General features: G+C 41.2%; 1 protein-coding gene across 5 annotated transcripts in view; it reads right to left on the bottom strand.

The window, feature by feature from the left end:
* The window catches only part of ST3GAL1 (ST3 beta-galactoside alpha-2,3-sialyltransferase 1), a 142,401-nt gene that overhangs the window by 40,776 nt on the left and 80,643 nt on the right, over positions 1-20,982 (bottom strand). For all 5 annotated transcript variants that reach the window (XM_070748330.1, XM_070748327.1, XM_070748325.1 and 2 more), the window contains exon 3: positions 13,547-13,672. The gene's annotated coding sequence lies outside the window, so the exon portion shown is untranslated. The remainder of the gene's footprint in view (positions 1-13,546; positions 13,673-20,982) is intronic.

Raw genomic sequence — 20,982 nt, forward strand, 5'->3', positions numbered from 1 at the left:
GTGTGAATTGTTTGGTATTTTTTGTAGCGGTGTTTGAATTTGAGTTGCAGGTCATTTTGACTGCAGATCTTTGCTAACGTGTATATTTTTGGTATAGTGTCAGGGTCATGTTTTATTATTTATTAGTTTAACATATATGCCATGTTTTCCACCCAAAAGAGTGGGATTCTGTGATACAAACTTTTAAGAAACTGTTCTAACATGGTATGAAGAAGAGAAGGAGAAGAGGAGGAGGAGAAAGAGGAGGAAGAAGAAAAGGAAGAAGAGGAAGGAGAAGGAGGAGGAGGAGAAGAAGAAGAAGAAGAAGAGGTAGAAGAAGAAGCTGAAGAAGAAGAAGAAGAAGAAGAAGAGGTAGAAGAAGAAGAAGAAGAGGAAGAAGAAGAAGAAGAAGAAAGAGGAAGAAGAAGAAGAAGAAGAGGTAGAAGAAGAAGTAGAAGAAGAAGAAGAAAGAGGAAGAAGAGGTAGAAGAAGAAGAAGAGGTAGAAGAAGAAGAAGAAGAGGTAGAAGAAGAAGAGGTAGAAGAAGAAGAAGAAGAAGAGGTAGAAGAAGAAGAAGAAGAAGAAGAAGAGGAGGAGGAGGAGGGGAGGAGGAGGAGGAGGAGGAGGAGAGTAATCTGAGTGAAATGGAATCAGATTGCAACAAAAATTTTGCAATGGACGATGAGGAACCTGCTTTTGCCGCCACCGATTCTGACACTAGTGATCACGAAGCTCCCGATGAAATTGATGACCAGGTACAATCTACGTTGTGCAATAATTTATATGGCAAGATCAAATTCAAATGGTCTTCTGCACCTTTTGGAAGCCATAGATCCAGAACCACTAGTCACAATATTGTAGTGCAATTACCTGGACTATGAGCTAGAATGGTCACTAGGACCGCAAGTCTGTAATAGAAGTGGCCAAAATAGTACATCTGTCTTCAACGGTTAAACCACACCCATGTACCCAATTTTGAAAGTGGCGATTTGACCTGTTGCTGAAAGAAGTCTGTTTGATATTTAGGAGTGGCCTCTTGCTTTAGGCAAATATTTCCTTTGCACACACCTAGCTTGCCATGGTATTGACAAGGATGAAAAGCAAACAGAAAAAAATTGGTTGTAGTGCTAACACTGTGCATTTATAGGACAAATCCCAGCAGCCGATAAGGTCCCACAGAGTTGGCTTTCTCCAGGCTCCGTCGAGCAGACAATGTTCTCTGATGGGACCTAGGGGAAGAGCCTTCTCTGTGGTGGCTCCGGCTCTCTGGAATCAGCTCCCTCCAGAGATTTGTACTGCCCCCATCCTCCTTGCCTTCCACAAGACACTTAAGTCCCATCTATGTCACCAGGAGGGTGGGGGCAATTCTAATCTCTGGGGGGAGTTGGTTCCAGAGGGCCCGGGCCGCCACAGAGAAGGCTCTTCCCCTGGTTCCCGCCAAGCGGCATTGTTTAGTTGACTGGACCCGGAGAAGACCCACTCTGTGGGACCTAACTGGTCACTGGGATTCGTGCAGCATAAAGCGATCCCGGAGATAATCCGGTCCGGTGCCATGAAGGGCTTTATAGGTCATAACCAACACTTTGAATTGTGACCGGAAACTGATCGGCAACCAATGCAGACTGCGGAGTGTTGGTGTAACATGGGCATATTTGGAAAAGCCCATGATTGCTCTCACAGCTGCATTCTGCACGATCTGAAGTTTCCGAACACTTTTCAAAGGTAGCCCCATGTAGAGAGCATTACAGTAATCGAGCCTCGAGGTGATGAGGGCATGAGTGACTGTGAGCAGTGACTCCCGGTCCAAATAGGGTCGCAACTGGTGCACCAGGTGAACCTGGGCGAACGCCCCCCTCGCCACAGCTGAAAGATGTTTCTCTAATGTGAGCTGTGGATTGAGGAGGACGCCCAAGTTGCGAACCCTCTCTGAGGGGGTCAATGATTCTCCCCCCAGGGTAATGGACGGACAGATGGAATTGTCCTTGGGAGGCAAGACCCACAGCCACTCCGTCTTGTCTGGGTTGAGTTTGAGTTTGTTGACACCCATCCAGGCCCCAACAGCCTCCAGGCACCGGCACATCACTTCCACTGCTTCGTTGACTGGACATGGGGTGGAGATGTATAACTGGGTATCATCGGCATATTGATGATACCTCACCCCGTTATGTGATTGAGTAGACTGACAGTTTTTTATATAATGGGATTTTAGTTTATATTTTTTAACTATTAGATTTGTATACATATTGTTTGTATTGCATGTTGTGAGCCGCTCCGGGTCCTCAGAAATGGGCGGCATACAAGTCTAATAAATTGAATTGAATTGAATATGTAGTGAGATGCCATTAAAGAATTGACAGAGTCAATAAAACCCTTCACAAAAGAGCGTTTTTGTAGCACAATATTGAACTGTGGAGCCCTGAATGGTCTCTGAGCCAGGTTGCTTTCTTGCAGATGTTTCATTAGCCAACTAGGTGAGCAATGATGATGTTACCTAGCTTGGTAATAAAACGTCTGCAGGAAAACAACCGAGCTCAGAGAGCATAAGGGACCCCACAAAACACTTACTTACAACTGCCACTGTTTAAATTAAGGATTTCATCACTCTCTTTCTTACATGTAAAGTTCACAGTTCTGTTTAAAGCAGACTTGGCAAGGGTCGGCCCGCTATCTGTGACTGGTCTGTGGAGGTCGGGGTCCTCTCCAGTGCAAGGATGAAAGAGTTCGCCACATCTGACGGGACTCCTCCGGTTCCTGCTTTCCTGATAAATCATGAAAAAAGCAGGAACCGGAGGAGTCCTGGTCATAGTTCCCTCTAAGCTGAGCAGTGAGCAATCGCTCACTTAAAAATCATCATCAACTCAGAGTTTTCCAAACCTGCCCAGAAGCCGAGAGGGAAAGAGTGAGAGGGAAGGAGAGAGAGAGGAAGAGAGGAAGAGAGAGAAACAGATAGACAAAAGAGAGGAAGGAAAAGAGAAAGAAAAAGAATGGGAGTAAGGAAGAGGGAAAGAAAATCAAAATCTAGTTTGAAACTAGCTCAACTATTTAAGTGGCATTTTGATATTGATAGAGTTGCCCTATTATGAGCTCACTGTTATAGACACACTTTATTTATTTATTTATTTATTTATTATTTCTGTGCCGCCCAGTCCCAAAGGGACTGCCGCTAAGAGACTATACTTTTCCGCCCACCCCCCCAAAAAATTAGAGGGAACACTGGTCCCGGTAGACGCGGTGAGCTCTTTCATCCTTGCACTGGAGTGGACCCCGACCTCCTACCGAGAGCGGCTGAGCACAGAAACCACACAAACACTCCAGCGCAGTGACAGTGGTGCACCGTGTTGCTGTAAAGCAAACAATTAGGGGTCTGTAGAGTGGGTCTGGGTGTTTAGGTCAGGCCAGGGTCTGGGTCTTAAGAGTGGTCAGCTCCGAAAAAATCCCCCTAGTTTAGTTTAGTTTAGTTTATTTACATTTGTATGCAGCCCCTCTCCGAAGACTCGGGGCGGCTAACAACAATAAAAAACAATGTAACAAATCTAATATTAAAAAGTAATCTAAAAAACCCCAATTTAAGAGACCAATCATACCAACAAGCATACCATGTATAAATTCTATAAGCCTAGGGGGAAGGGAGAAATTTTTTTCAATTCCCCCATGCCTGACAACAGAGGTGGGTTTTAAGGAGCTTGCGAGAGGCAAGGAGGGTGGGGGAAACTCTGATATCTGGGGGGAGCTGGTTCCAGAGGGTCAGGGCCGCCACAGAGAAGGCTCTTCTCCTGGGTCCTGCCAAATGACATTGTTTAGTCGACGGGACCCGGAGAAGGCCAACTCTGTGGGACCTGACCGGTCGCTGGGATTCGTGCGGCAGGAGGCGGTCCCGGAGATATTCTGGTCCGGTGCCATGAAGGGCTTTACAGGTCATAACCAACACTTTGAATTGTGACCAGAAACTGATCGGCAACCACTCCTGTACTGTGAGCAGTACAGGAGTGGTACACAGATACACAGTATTGGGTAGAACTGAGTTAATTACATTAGTCCAGCCCTCTAAAACCATCCCAATTTCTCATGCGGTCGCATGGCAAAATGAATTATTATTATTATTATTTATTATTTATTGGATTTGTATGCCGCACCTCTCCGCAGACTTGGGGCGGCTAACAACAATGATAAAACACAACACGTAACAATCCAATTTAATAAAACAACTAAAAAAACTTATTATAAAAACCAAACATACACACAAACATACCATACATAACTTGTAATGGCCTAGGGGAAGGAATATCCTAACTCCCCCATGCCTGACGACAAAGGTGGGTCTTGAGTAATTTGCGAAAGACAAGGAGGGTGGGGGCCGTTCTAATCTCTGGGGGGAGTTGATTCCAGAGGGCCGGGGCTGCCACAGAGAAGGCTCTTCCCCTGGGGCCCGCCAGACGACATTGTTTGGTCGACGGGACCCGGAGAAGGCCAACACTGTGGGACCTTATCGGCCGCTGGGATTTGTGCGGTAGAAGGCGGTTCCGGATGTATTCTGGCCCAATGCCATGTAGGGCTTTAATTGCCCACCCCCTGGTTTAAAGTTTTGTCCGTTAGATAAGGTTGTACATTTAGGCAAGAAAAACAAAATACACCGGTACAGTATATGTGCTACCTTGCTCAACAGTAGTAATTGTGAGAGGGATCTTGGAGTCCTAGTGGACAACCATTTAAATATGAGCCAGCAGTTGTGGCAACCTCTGAGATATTGGAACACTGCTATCATGTCTCCTCTGGTTCTTTGCTAAACTAGACATACTCAATTCCAGCAACTGTTCTTTATATGTTTTAGCTTCCTGTCCCCTAATCATCTTGGTTGTTCTTCTCTGCAATCTTTCTAGAGCAGTGATGGCGAACCTATGGCATGGGTGCCACAGTTGGCACACTGAGCCATATCAGCTGGCGCGTGAGCTGTTGCCCTAACTCAGCTCCAAGGTGCATGTGATTTTTGGCTCACACAGAGGCTCTAGGAGGGCGTTTGTGGCTTCCAGAGAGCCTCCAGGGGGATGGAAGAGGGTGTTTTTACCCTCCCGTGGCTGTAGGAAGCCTTTGGAGCTTGGGGAGGGTGAAACATGAGCCTCCAGGGGGCCACCAGAAATTGGGAAAGAGGCTGTTTCTGGCTGCAGAGGGCCTCTGGAGTTGTGGGGGGAGCTATTTTCACCCTCCTCAATTATGGGTGTGGTCACTCGCGCATGCTCCATAGAGCATAGAAACACAGAAGACTGACAGCAGAAAAAGACCTCATGGTCCATCTAGTGTGCCCTTATACTATTTCCTGTATTTTATCTTAGGATGGATATGTGTTTATCCCAGGCATGTTTAAATTCAGTTACTGTGGATTTACCAACCACGTCTGCTGGAAGTTTGTTCCAAGGATCTACTACTCTTTCAGTGAAATAATATTTTCTCACGTTGCTTTTGATCTTTCCCCCAACTAACTTCAGATTGTGTCCCCTTGTTCTTGTGTTCACTTTCCTATTAAAAGCACTTCCCTCCTGAACCTTATTTAACCCTTTAACATATTTAAATGTTTCTATCATGTCCCCCCTTTCCCTTATATCCTCCAGACTATACAGATTGAGTTCATTAAGTCTTTCCTGATACGTTTTATGCTTAAGACATTCCACCATTCTTGTAGCCCGTCTTTGGACCCGTTCAATTTTGTCAATATCTTTTTGTAGGTGAGGTCTCCAGAACTGAACACAGTATTCCAAATGTGGTCTCACCAGCACTCTATATAAGGGGATCACAATCTCCCTCTTCCTGCTTGTTATGCCTCTAGCTATGCAGCCAAGTATCCTACTTGCTTTTCCTACTGCCCGACCACACTGCTCACCCATTTTGAGACTGTCAGAAATCACTACCCCTAAATCCTTCTCTTCTGAAGTTTTTGCTAACACAGACCTGCCAATGCAATACTCAGGTAAGCTACTTAAAACCCACCTCTGCCACCATGCATGGGGGAATTAAGATTCCTTTTCCCCTTAGGCCTTTACAATTGTATGCATGGTATGTTTGTATGTATGCTTGGTTTTTTATATTAAGGGGTTTTAATTCGCTTTTAGTATTGGATTATTATTGTACACTGTTTATGATTGCTGTTAGCCGCCCCGAGTTTTCGGAGAGGGGCGGCATATAAATCCAATTAATAATAATAATAATAATAATAATAATAATAATAATAATAATAATCTTAATAATCCGAGGAGCACTACTGCACATGCTAATACAGCTAGTATTCAGCAAAACCTTTGACAGATGCCTTATTTGTCCTCTTTAATAAAACATTAAATATAGGCCAGATGATACTACTAATACTACTGTTAGATGGAGTTCTAATTAGCAGAATGACTGCAGAGCAGAGAGTGTTCTGGTAGATTAAGCCATGGTTTAAAAGCTAGGGTTGGTTGAATATGCCCCAGCTGCCTAGAATAATGCTTCTTTTCAGGTTGTAAATCTTAACCAGCAAACCATGATAGCTACGGTCTGTCAAGGCACAACGGAATGAGCCATAATTTTGAGTTAGAATGATGTGGGAATCCAGCCACTTTCTTCAATAAAGTTGGTTTAGTCCATATTTCAGTACCCCATGGCATTCTTTTAATCATAAGATTACAGCAACCAGATGTTTACAGTGATACACTTGTTCTTTGACCTGCTTTATACCATAGTGAAGTGGAAAATAAATATTACACTCATAGCTGCAAATTTCTGGGTTAGAAACACAGAACTACATATACATTAATATACGTAATAAAACAGTAAATTGCACCAATCTACATTTAAGATCTATAACATTGTTTGTGTAATGCACACATATCTAAATTGCAATCTTATTGTCAGGCTGAAGCCAAAATGCTTGAAGGTTTTGGCCTGCCACATTATGCTATGTTCTTTTGGAATGTTATTGCTGTGGGAACCTGGGGTGGTGGTGGCTGTATGCCATGACACATTCCTTTTAGGTTCACAAGGTCAGCCTTTGCTCAGCATCTGGCCGGAAGCTGCTGAGAATTACTGGTTATGCTGGCAGAAGGTGTATGCTTCATGTGATGGGCTTGTGGGAGGAGATGCAAGGGAATGACCTCTAACCCGGGTGGAGATACTCTCCTAACTTTAGATTCGGATTTCTCCAGTTGTGCTAATATGGCCCAGTTAATAAATTGGAACTTTGAAGAAGGCCAAGCCTTGGACTCGGATTTATTTCTCGGATGCTGTTTGGACACTGACACTCACAGTCCTAAAAGTCAAATTTCCCAACTGTGTTGGCTGGGAATTATGGAACATCAGAAGTCAAAATTGGTTTTGAATTGCGTAGTTGGAGAAGACTCTTGAGCAGTGGTTTTCAAACTTGGCAACAAGAAGGAGACCCTATACCAAGGGTGGGGGATGCAGTGGGATAGAAACATAGAAACATAGAAGACTGATGGCAGAAAAAGACCTCATGGTCCATCTAGTCTGCCCCTTATACTATTTCCTGTATTTTATCTTACAATGGATATATGTTTATCCCAGGCATGTTTAAATTCAGTTACTGTGGATTTACCAACCACGTCTGCTGGAAGTTTGTTCCAAGCATCTACTACTCTTTCAGTCAAATAATATTTTCTCATGTTGGTTTTGATCTTTCCCCCAACTAACTTCAGATTGTGTCCCCTTGTTCTTGTGTTCACTTCCCTGTTAAAAACACTTCCCTCCTGAACCTTATTTAACCATTTGACATATTTAAATGTTTCGATCATGTCCCCCCTTTTCCTTCTGTCCTCCAGACTATACAGATTGAGTTCATTAAGTCTTTCCTGATACGTTTTATGCTTAAGACCTTCCACCATTCTTGTAGCCCGTCTTTGGACCCATTCAATTTTGTCAATATCTTTTTGTAGGTGAGGTCTCCAGAACTGAACACAGTATTCCAAATGTGGTCTCACCAGCACTCTATATAGCGGGATCACAATCTCCCTCTTCCTGCTTGGTATACCTCTAGCTATGCAGCCAAGCATCCTACTTGCTTTCCCTACCACCTGACTGCAGACCCTAAATCCTTTTCTTCTGAAGTTTTTGCTAACACAGAACTGCCAATGCAATACTCAGATTGAGGATTCCTTTTTCCCAAGTGCATTATTTTACATTTGGAAACATTAAACTTCAGTTTCCATTGCTTTGACCATTTATCTAGTAAAGCTAAACCATTTTCCATATTACAGACGCCTCCAGGAATATCAACCCTATTGCACACTTTAGAGTCATTGGCAAATAGGCAAACCTTTCCTACCAAGGGATAGCGAAAATGGAGCTCCACCCCAGAGCACCTAATTTGCACTGAAAGATGTTGAAAGAAAATGCAGGGCTTCCTGCATAAGCCACGCCCACAGTGTGGTAGTAAAAAATCTGGTAGCCCTTCACTGCCCTATACCATTTCTGACTGATGGCAGTCCAGTCCCTTCTTGAAAGTCTCAATTGATGAAATGGTTGTAATTGGCGAGGTCCGGCCATGGAATGATATATATGGGTTTTAATTGTTTTAATACCTCCGGGACCGCCTTCTGCTGCATGAATCCCAGCGACTGATTAGGTCCCACAGAGCTGGCCTACTCCGGGTCCCGTCGATGGAACAATGCCGTCTGGCGGGACCCAGGGGAAGAGCCTTCTCTGTGGTGGCCCTGGCCCTCTGGAATCAGCTGCCCCCAGAGATTAGGACTGCCCCCACCCTCCTTGCCTTTCGCAAACTTTTGAAAACTCATCTATGTCACCAGGCATGAAGGAATTGATATATCCTTAGCTGCTTTTGATTTTATGGATGGTGTGTTTGGGCTGTATGACTGTTTTAATAGGGGTTTTTTAAAGACTGTTTTTACATTGGATTTGTATATGATGTTTTATTGTTGTGAGCTGCTCCGAGTCCTCGGAGAGGGGCGGCATACAAATCTAATTATTATTATTATTATTATTATTATTATTATTATTATTATTATTATTATTATTAAATGCTGAAGATGTTTTTAAGCTTTTTTAAAAATTTTTTTTTTTTATAATTTTATTTATTTATTTTTAACAATTTAAAATCACACAACATAAAACAGTGCGTAGTGAAATGTGAATTGTGCCCACCACCCCGACATACACACATTCCCCACCACCAAATTGGGGGTATTTCTTTTTTAATCCACTTAACCCAAGAGCAATATATCTGTCTACATATTATAGAGTGATTCTAGTTTATTTCTTGTAGCTTGGTCTCGGATTCTGCTCGTCATATATCGTCTTACCTTGTCCCACCGTCCCATCAGCCGTCCCAAATCAGTTTCATTATCCAAATTTATCCTTTTTTCCATAATTTCAAATTGAATATGATCCACCATGTACCTATACCAATTTTGCATTGTCCATTTTGTTGCATCCTTCCAACCCAAAACTATTACTGTCTGAGCACTTTCTATTGCTGCTTTTTTTATTTCTCTAAATTCTCCCATTGCATTGCTTTTTACTAGTACTGCCATTTCCTTAGTGATTGTCCATTGTATATTTAACATTCCATTGATATCCTCTTTCACTTTTTGCCAAAATTCCTGCACTATCGGGCATTCCCAAAACATATGCATAAACACTCCTTTATCTTGACAAAAAGATAAAATAAACAACTTTAAAAAAAGAAGAAGATGTTTTTAAGCCCAGAGTCCTTTGGGAGTTGGATGACATATAAATTTAATTCAACAACAACAAGAACAACAAGAACAAGAACAACAACAACAGAGTAGTCCTGGCTGAATAGAAGCGTCCATTATTTATGGCCCTACGTACCATAAATGGATAACCACCCAGTTTAAAACTTCTTTAAAGCGAGATTAATTTCATTTTTAGAAAAGTCCCCTTTTGTTTTGGATGGAAGGCTTATCAAAATAGAAGGTAACCTTTGCAGAAATATTTTTTTAAAGGGCACTGCTTATGCAACAGATCCCTTTTCAAAGAAAAGAATTTGGCTGCGATTCAGTACGTATATTTAACAGTGGAAAATCTTATTTGCAGAAGTTTCTCAAATATCAACATTTGCTGCCTTCTAGTTTGCACACCTGGAAACAATTTTGAATTTTTTTTCCTTTTCAATTGTATTTTTCTGTTGTGTTTTCATTTTGCCTTTAGAAAAATAAATGGCTTTCTCCTACTTCGGTGGGCTTTTTTAATTTTTAAAAGCAGAATGTTCTGATTAAATTATTGAAGCTAGTGGTCAAGGTCTTTAGAGAAACTCTTTGCCTTGTATCCTTAGATAAATCCATTTGTACGACCTCAGAGGACCAGTTTCTCTATGGTTACATAGAAACATAGAAGATTGACGGCAGAAAAAGACCTCATGGTCCATCTAGTCTGCCCTTATACCATTTCCTGTATTTTATTTTACAATGGATATATGTTTATCCCAGGCATGTTTAAATTCAGTTACTGTGGATTTACCAACCACGTCTGCTGGAAGTTTGTTCCAAGGATCTACTACTCTTTCAGTGAAATAATATTTTCTCACGTTGCTTTTGATCTTTCCCCCAACTAACTTCAGATTGTGTCCCCTTGTTCTTGTGTTCACTTTCCTATTAAAAACACTTCCCTCCTGGACCTTATTTAACCCTTTAACATATTTAAATGTTTCGATCATGTCCCCCCTTTCCCTTCTGTCCTCCAGACTATACAGATTGAGTTCATTAAGTCTTTCCTGATACGTTTTATGCTTAAGACCTTCCACCATTCTTGTAGCCCGTCTTTGGACCCGTTCAATTTTGTCAATATCTTTTTGTAGGTGAGGTCTCCAGAACTGAACACAGTATTCCAAATGTGGTCTCACCAGCGCTCTATATAAGGGGATCACAATCTCCCTCTTGCTGCTTGTTATACCTCTAGCTATGCAGCTAAGCATCCTACTTGCTTTTCCTACCGCCCCACCACACTGCTCACTCATTTTGAGACTGTCAGAAATCACTACCCCTAAATCCTTCTCTTCTGACGTTTTTGCTAACACAGAACTGCCAATGCAATACTCAGATTGAGGATTCCTTTTCCCCAAGTGCATTATGTTACATTTGCAAACATTAAACTGCAGTTTCCATTGCTTTGACCATTTATCTAGTAAAGCTAAATCATGTTAGTTTTAATAGTAAAATTAATGGTTCATTTTACTATGGTTAATTTGACTTTCAACATTTGAAAGTCTCAAGTGTTGGAGCTCTCACACCCTCGGCAGGTAAGCTGTTCCACTGGTTGATCGCTTTCACTGTCAGAAAGTCCCTCCTTATTTGCAGGTTGAATCTCTCTTTGGTCAGCTTCCATCCATTGTTCCTTGTCTGGCTTTCAGGTGCCTTGGAAAACAGCCTGACCCCCTCCTTTGTATGGCAGCCCCTCAAGTATTAGTATCCTGTTATCATGTCTCCCCTGGTCCCTCTCTTTGCCAGACAAGCCATGCCCAGTTCCTGCAACCACTCTTCATATGTTATAGACCCCAGTCCCCTAATCATCCCGGTTGCTCTCATCTCCTCTTTATTTCAGTGTCTTTTTTGTAGTGTGGCAACCAAAACTGAATGCAGTACTCTAGGTGTGGTCTAACAAAGGCTTTATTGAGAGGTACAGTGATCCCTCATTTTTCGCGGGGGATGCGTTCCAAGACCACCCGTGAAAAACGAATTTCCGTGAAGTAGAGGAAAGTTTTTTTTTTAATGTATTTAACAAGTATTTGGACTTTTAAAATCCACCTTTTGCATTAAGCAGTCATTCTATAATGTTTCTCAGCTGGAACTACATGTGATATCCTACCAGTTTCTTTAATAGAGTACAGTAGTACTGTAGAAGAATTTAATGAATTTTTTATGGATTTAAAATTTTCAATGGATTTAATGCATTTAAGCCCCCTTTGAAAACCCATGAAATAGTGAATCCGCGAAAGATGAACCGTGAAGTAGCGAGGGATTAATGTATTAGTATCACCTTAGTCCTAGATTGTATCCCTCTATTAAGGCAATTTGGGATAGCATTGGCTTTTTTGGCTGCCACTGCACACTGCTGGCTCATGTGTGTGTGTGTGTGTGTGTGTGTGTGTGTGTGTGTGTGTGTGTATGTATGTATGTATGTATGTATGTATGTATGTATGTATGTATGTATGTATGTATTTAAGTTGAAAGGGACCTTGCAGGTCATCAAGTCCAACCCTGGGCTGGGCTGGGCTGGGCTGGGCTGGGCTAGAATAGAATAGAATGAAATTGATTGTCAATCAGGGTTGCTTCCTAAGTGGACAGTTTGATTTCACAGAAGTTTGATTAACTTGGAGTTATAGCCTGTTGCTTAAAAGTATTCCCTTTTTTTTTTTTTTTGAGCAGTATATATCAACCAGAAATGAGCTTCACATAATTGAACAATTGATTTGCCCAGAATTAAAAATGTGAGCGTGCATGAGTGTGGCATCACAAGATATGGCAATATGCACACGTACTACATCCATGCACCTACGCGGCATAAAAAACCCACAGTGATATAGGATGGGATTGCCACTACTGATTCGTCCAAACTGGCTGGATCCCACCTCTGAAATCGAACCTCTCTTCTCTGTGACTTCAATGTTGTTGTAACTTGGAATGATCAAGGACTACCTGTACTTACTGATAGGAATCTATATGGGAAAAGTCACAAACACAAAAGAGAAATCCCTTTTTGCATGTATATATTGCATGGTTGTGCAACATGGTGGAATCTGGCGGAATGGAATGGAATGGAATAGAATAGAATTCTTTATTGGCCAAGTGCGATTGGACACACAAGGAATTTGTCTTTGGTGCAGATAGATAGATAGATAGATTTTTATTGGCCAAGTGTGATTAGACACACAAGGAATTTGTCTTGGTGCATATGCTCTCAGCGTAAATAAAATAAAATATACATTTGTCAAGAATCATGTGGTACAACACTTAATGATTGTCATAGGGGTCAAATAAGCAATGAAGAAGCAATATTAATAAAAATCTTAGGATATAAGCAACAAGTTACAGTCATACAGTCAACATGGGAGGAAATGGGTGATAGGAATGATGAGAAAAACTAGTAGAATAGAAGTGCAGATTTAGTAGAAAGTCTGACAGTGTTGAGGGAATTATTTGTTTAGTAGAGTGATGGCGTTCAGAAAAAACCTGCTCTTGTGTCTAGTTGTCTTGGTGTGCAGTGCTCTGTAGAGACGTTTTGAGGGTAGGAGTTGAAACAATTTGTGTCCAGGATGTGAGGGGTCAGTAAATATTTTCCCTGCCCTCTTTTTGACTCGTGCAGTATACAGGTCCTCAATGGAAGATGCTCTCAGTGTATGTAAAAAAACAATATACATTCATCAAGAATCATAAGGTAGAACATTTAATTTTTGTCATAGGGTACAAATAAACAATCAAGAAATAATCAATATTAATTTCAGGGTATTTACTAAGAAAAGCAGCATTATAAATAGCTTGGGAAGGTATTTCAGGGCGAAGGGGGGCATCAAAAAGTTTTCCAGATCTGTGTGTGTGTTTGTGAGCTCTTACCTTGTATGCTTCTAAAGCTTTCTGATATTTTGGACTCTCGCTGTCCTCAGCCCCATGACGAGATCAAGGGTTACACGTCCTTAGCTTTGCCTTGGATTTGGAAGGGTTTAGGGCTAGTCCGTTGATCTGGAAAGATAAAACATCACGATCCATGTGACAATCCTGTTGAAACAGGTTGCGCAAAAGCTTATCAAGATGTCCTTTCGCTAGTGGCCTCATTAAGTAAAAAATTAAAAGGCACATTCCATTCTGTCAATTCCCGGTGGACGGATGACAAATTATGCACTGTTTGCTGATTACGAAGAAGGAGACACAGGGGTTAAGAGAATGTAAGCTCAAATCCAGTGTTTAAAAAGGAAAAGTGCCAAAAAGGTTTTACCGTGGTTACATATCCTCCATTACAATCAGCTCAGCCTACTGCAAGGTGGGACCAAACTGGCAACTTATAGAAACATAGAAGACTGACGGCAGAAAAAGACCTCATGGTCCATCTTGTCTGCCTTTATACTATTTCCTGTATTTTATCTTAAGATGGATATTTATCCCAGGCATGTTTAAATTCAGTAACTGTGTATTTACCAACCACGTCTGCTGGAAGTTTGTTCCAAGGATCTACTACTCTTTCAGTAAAATAATATTTTCTCACGTTGCCTTTGATCTTTCCCCCAACTAACTTCAGATTGTGTCCCCTTGTTCTTGTGTTCACTTTCCTATTAAAAACACTTCCCTCCTGAACCTTATTTAAGCCTTTAACATATTTAAATGTTTCGATCATGTCCCCCCTTTTCCTTGTGTCCTCCAGACTATACAGATTGAGTTCATTAAGTCTTTCCTGATACGTTTTATGCTTAAGAACTTCCACCATTCTTGTAGCCCGTCTTTGGACCCGTTCAACTTATAAAATTCAGAGAGGAATTGCCTTTCAATCAAGGGGGTTTGTAGTCCCTTCCTCCTTTCTTCTTCTTTTTTTAAAATAATATTTTTATTCATTTAAAAAAATAAAAAATAAATGTCATATATACATTGTTGAACAAGTCATACTCCGTATCTGTTACCTTTTATATTGCCTTTTCTTACACTGCCTTATATTAGACTGTATACATTCACATATATGAAACAAACATAAATACCCTTCATTCTATAAAAAATAATAATTAAACATAAATAGTTGTTTCATTTATCTGTGTGTCTTTATATTTTTATACTAGTTTTCTTTCTACATATGTACACTGATACTTAAGTTTTTTATTGCCATTTTTTGCCATGTCTCGCTGGTTTCTTTACTTTTTATTCCTTTAATTGCGTTCGTCATTTCGTCCATTTCCGCATATCTATATATTTTTTCTATGATTAGATTTTTGGGTGGAATCTGATCTTTCTCCTTCCTCCTTTTGTGGCCTAGCTTTGGTGGAAGAGAGAGCCATATCTACCCACTCCCAGAGTAGCTGTTATTGTAGGTTTGTGATATTCCCTCCCCCCTCTTCTGTAGATAAGGTGGTATGGGTCTGGCCAGGTTTCTAAAAGGACTTGAACCCTGTCACTTTTTAATCTGCTATTCCCACACTCTGCCAGTTCTTAAGCTGATTTAGATGAAGGAAGGGAGGGAGGGAGGGAGAGAAAGAGAGACAGTGAGAGAGAAAGAGAGAGAGGGAGAAAGAGAGAGAGGGAGAAAGAGAGAGAGAGGGAGAAAGAGAGAGAGAGAGAAAGAGAGAGAAAGAAACAAACAAACAAAAGAAAGAGAAAAAAAGAGATAGAAAGAGGCATTTCATACTTGAAAAAGCACATGTAGAGTTACAATGGTTGCCAACTAGATATCTTCAAAAGAGAATTAGTTTCCATGATATTTTGAGCGTTTGCAATTTAAATGTTTTTAAAACTCAGTTTTCTTCCGTTCACTGTTCTTTTTATTTTTTCAGGTTATTTAAACTAGTTGAGTCTAACCACTTCTTATGGAGACTTGCAGCACTATTTCAAAAGAAATAACTGCAAGTTGAGCTATCTGGTTTGTGTAAAGAAGAAGAAATCACTTCTTCTGTGTCTTTATTTAAATTATTTGTATTTTTGGTCTACCTCATTGTTTCTCAAACTTGGCAACTTGAAGAGATCTGGAGTTCAACTCCCAGAATTCTTCACCCAGCATGGGAATCTGTGAGAGTTGAAGTCCACATCTATTAAAGTTGTCAAGTTGAGTAACATAACATGTGGGAGGACTGAATTGAATTGAATCTATAACAATGCATTCATCACAAGGAAATCTGCTTAGAATTAGAAGCACTAACCCTTGCTGACTTTAAAGTAAAGCAAAACCCCCCATCTTTCCATTTTTAAACTTCCTAATAGGTTTAGAAGAAGGAAGCAGGAGAAGGGGGTCTTCCTTAATTGGTGATTTAAAACAAACAGCTCTAAACCAACCTACCACATTTTTCAGAGTATAAGACACACTGGAGTATAAGACTCAACTTAGTGTTTTGGGAGGAAAATAGGGAAAAAAAATCTGCCTATCAGATATTCATCTGGCTAGCAATATGGTCCCCTGATTAGAGTTTAAAAATAACCTTATTTGGAGAGAGTAACAATGAAGGAGGTTGCAAGCCAGTAAGAGCTGGGAACATCTTTAGCACCTGCTTAGGGGTAGAAAAAAAAACTTATTCGGAGCAAGTAGAGCAATGAAAAAAACCTGCAAAGTCTAAGGGCAGGAAAAACACTATTTGCAGAGAGTAACAATGAAAGAGCCTGCAAGGTAAGAGCTGGGAATATCGCTAGCATCTGATTAGGCTGAAGATAAACTTATTCAGAGCAAGTAGAGCAATGAAAAAAACCCTGCAAAGACTTAGTGCTGGAAAAACATTCTTCGCAGAGAGTAACAATGAAAGCGCCAGCAAGATAACAGCCGGGAAGTTCATTAGCACTTAGTTAGGGCTGAAAAAAAAAGCTTCAAGAAAGCTACATTCAGAGTATAAGATGCACCCAAATTTTCAGCCACTTTTAGGGAGGAAAAAGGTGTGTCTTATACTCCGAAAAATACAGTACTTTCAAAAAATCATGGAAACAGTCTTTATTTATTTATTTATTTAGACTTGCTACCATGCCAACTTCCAAGCTTGTCAATTCAGACCTACCATGTCTTTCTATTCTAAAATCGTCACACTGCCAACAATATAAAACACTGAACTAAATGGAAATGTCCAATTTGATGGCTAGGGAATTCTGAGAGTTGAGGTCCACTCATCTGAAAGCAGCTTGAGAAACATGGCTTTTGGTCTGTCAATTCCACTGCCTTTCAATCTCTGAACTATGGCAATCAGGGGAAGATCAGCTTTGTCACCAGAACAATATATTTTGGAATTATATCCAGCTGTCTAAGAATCTATCACCTCTGAAAAAAAACCCTCCCTTTGCAGGCGGTTGATAGAAGACAGTCAGTCTCTCAATAAAGAATGAAGGTTGATTTATCTGAAATGCTTCTTGTGGATAGCATTTTCTCCCCCCCTCCCTTTCCCCCCCCGCCGTTAAAAAAACAGTGTTAATTTCTGAGCGGTAATTAATTATCGTCTAAAACAGAAGGGAGAGGAGAATGCCATTTCTAAGTGATACTTTGGCACGCGTTTCTATCACTGAAAAGGAAGGTATAGAGGTGGTTTTCATAAGAGGTTATGGATGTCCTGCAAAGGTAGGGTTAGTTTAACCCTTTGATGGGGCTTGCTTATTAATTTAATAATTTAATTTAATTTAATTTAATTTAATTTAATTTAATTAATTTAATTATTTAATTTAATTTAATTTAATTTAATTTAATTTAATTTAATTTTTATTTATTTATTTAATTTTATTTATTGGATTTGTATGCCGCCCCTCTCCAGAGACTCGGGGTGGCTAACAGCAACAATAAAGCAGTGTACAATAGTAGTCTGATGTTAGAAACAATTAAAAACCTATTAATATAAAAAACCAAACATACATACATACATACCATGCATAGAATTGTAAAGGCCTAGGGGGAAGAGGATCTCAATTCCCCCATGCCTGGCGGCAGAGGTGGATTTTAAGCAGCTTATGAAAGGCAAGGAGGGTGGGGGCAATTCTAATCTTTAGGGGGAGTTGGTTCCAGAGGGCCGGGGCCGCCACAGAGAAGGTTCTTCCCCTGGGTCCCGCCAAGCGACATTCTTTAGTTGACGGGACCCGGAGAAGGCCCACTCTGTGGGACCTAACTGGTCGCTGGGATTCGTGCAGCAGAAGGCAGTCTCTGAGATAATCTGGTCCGGTGCCATGAAGGGCTTTATAGGTCATAACCAACACTTTGAATTGTGACCGGAAACTGATCGGCAACCAATGCAGACTGCGGAGTGTTGGAGTAACATGGGCATACCTGGGGAAGCCCATGATTGCTCTCGCAGCTGCATTCTGCACGATCTGAAGTTTCCGAACATTTTTCAAAGGTAGCCCCATGTAGAGAGCGTTACAGTAGTCGAGTTTCGAGGTGATGAGGGCATGAGTGACTGTGAGCAGTGACTCCTGGTCCAAGTAGGATCGCAACTGGTGCACAAGGCTTGGTTCACCTCTGTTCATTTGTCCTTTTCAGCTGTGGCTGTAAATGCAATTGTGTGCAGTGCCAGCTTGACTTGGCAAGAGGGAATCTACGCTAAGACCTGGCTCCTATCCAAGGGCCTCCAAAGCAAAGCTTGGCACCCAGCCTCTCCTCAGCTTACAAGGCGTCGAGCTTTTCCTAAACCCCACTCTCTTCCTCCAAGCATCTTCGAACCGAACGCCATCTGCGTGCCAGGATGCTGGTGGTTGATCAGCCAACTTCTATGCCACACGCAGTCTGCTCCCCGCTTTCTTTGGCATCCACAAGTCAAAAGGATGGGGCCAAAGCATTCGAACAAGAGCTCTCGGGAAATATGGCAAACTTTGGCATACTCTCCTTTCGAGGGCATGTTGCCTTGGATTCAACATACCCAAGGAGCTGCTGATTCAGTTCTACAGAGGAATTATTGTGTCTCTCACCTGAACCTCTTGGTTCGGTTCTGCAACCCAAAACCAACACAGGCTTCAATGGATAATTAGAATTAACCTACTCAAAAAAAGTATCTAAATACTATCAAAAAAGAAGACTGTTCAACAACAACGCCACGTGCAGACGACCAAATCATGAAATGAAAATAATATTTTCGTATAATTTATATAAGACATTGATCGATATAACCTGTAGACACTCAACAAACCCTGCGAACAAACTCCCAAAATATCAACCAATTAGACAAGAACACACCCATTAGATATGCATTACTTTATTTATTAAAACTAATTAATACTACACTACGAGCAAATAAAAGTGAAGGGAAATTTATTCCAACTACACATATTAAACCGCAGGTCGTATATTAATGAATTGCCAACTAAATAGCCAGCACCCTCCCCTTCTCTCCCTCTCCTTTCTATAACGCCTTTCTTTCTTTCTTTCTTTCTTTCTTTCTTTCTTTCTTTCGTTTCTCTATTCCTTCCTCTTTTCTTTCTTTCTCTCCATCCCTCCCTCCTTTCTTTCTTTCTCTCTCTTTCTTTTTTCCTTTATTCCTTTCTTTCTTTCTCTATTACGTCTTTTCACTACATCCACTTTTTATTTATTCCCTCTTTTTTTCTTTTCTTCTGTGTTTGTTTTAATATGATACATATGATCGTGATATTAAAAACACTTCCCTCCTGGACCTTATTTAACCCTTTAATATATTTAAATGTTTCAATCATGTCCCCCCTTTTCCTTCTGTCCTCCAGACTATACAGATTGAGTTCATGAAGTCTTTCCTGATACGTTTTATGCTTAAGACCTTCCACCATTCTTGTAGCCCGTCTTTGGACCCGTTCAATTTTGTCAATATCTTTTTGTAGGTGAGGTCTCCAGAACTGAACACAGTATTCCAAATGTGGTCTCACCAGCATTCTATATAGCGGGATCATAATCTCCCTCTTCCTGCTTGTTATACCTCTAGCTATGCAGCCAAGCATCCTACTTGCTTTCCCTACCGCCTGACTGCACTGTTCACCCATTTTGAGACTGTCAGAAATCACTACCCCTAAATCCTTTTCTTCTGAAGTATTTGCTAACACAGAACTGCCGATACAATACTCAGATTGAGGATTCCTTTTCCCCAAGTGCATTATTTTACATTTCGAAACATTAAACTGCAGTTTCCATTGCTTTGACCATTTATCTAGTAAAGCTAAATCATTTACCATATTACAGACGCCTCTACCATATTACAGACCCTCTTAGACTATCCACTGTTGACCTCTCCCAATTGCTAAGAGGTCAGTAAGGGGTGTGCATAAGTGCACCAGCGTGCCTTCTGTCCCCTGTCCTAATGTTTCTCTCTTACTAGTATCATGTATATAAAAAAATGTTATATCTTTGTATACTATTTTGTACTTGGAAAAATAAACAAACAAACAAAATAATAAATAAATAAACTGCAAGAAAAACCCCCAATTGCTACCAAATTGCCTTCCACTGAAGATCTGTATACTGCACCAAAAAGAGGGCTGTGAAAATATTTACAGACCCCCCTCCCATCAATTATGTCTAGGACTCAGGGGTGGGCAAAGTGGGCTCTTCTATGACTTGTGGACTTCAACTCCCAGAATTCCTGAGCCAATCAGGCTATCTCAGGAATTCTGGGAGTTGAAGTCCACAGGTCATAGAAGAGCCCACTTTGCCCACCCCTGGTCTAGGGGTTCTCTTTCTGGGATCGGTTTCATTCTCCCCAGAGATGCCAGGCCTCACCATGGGTCTCCATCTTGAATTTTGCAAAACTCCACCTGTGGTAGAAGATTTCTTTTCTTTTCTTTTCTAATTTAATTTATTGGATTTGTATGCCGCCCCTCTCCGCAGACTCGGGGTGGCTAACAACAATGATAAAAAACAACATGTAACAATCCAATTTAATAAAACAACTAAAACCCCTTGTTATAAAAACCAAACATACACACAAACATACCATACATAACTTGTAATGGCCTAGGGGAAGGAATATCTTAACTCCCCCATGCCTGGCGACAAAGGTGGGTCTTGAGTAATTTGCGAAAGACAAGGAGTGTGGGGACTGTTCTAATCTCTGGGGGGAGTTGATTCCAGAGGGCCGGGGCCGCCACACAGACGGCTCTTCCCCTGGGGCCCACCAAACAACATTGTTTGGTCGACGGGACCCGGAGAAGGCCAACTCTGTGGGACCTTATCGGCCGCTGGGATTCGTGCAGTAGAAGGCGGTTCGGGATGTATTCTGGCCCAATGCCATGTAGGGCTTTAAAGGTCATTACCAACACTTTGAATTGTGACCGGAAACCGATCGGCAGCCAGTGCAGGCCGCGGAGTGTTGCAGAAACGTGGGCGAATCTAGGAAGCCCCACGATGGCTCTCGCGACCGCATTCTGCACGATCTGAAGTT

Source organism: Erythrolamprus reginae, chromosome 3, assembly GCF_031021105.1.
Source record: "Erythrolamprus reginae isolate rEryReg1 chromosome 3, rEryReg1.hap1, whole genome shotgun sequence".
In the NCBI taxonomy this organism is placed as follows: domain Eukaryota; kingdom Metazoa; phylum Chordata; class Lepidosauria; order Squamata; family Dipsadidae; genus Erythrolamprus; species Erythrolamprus reginae.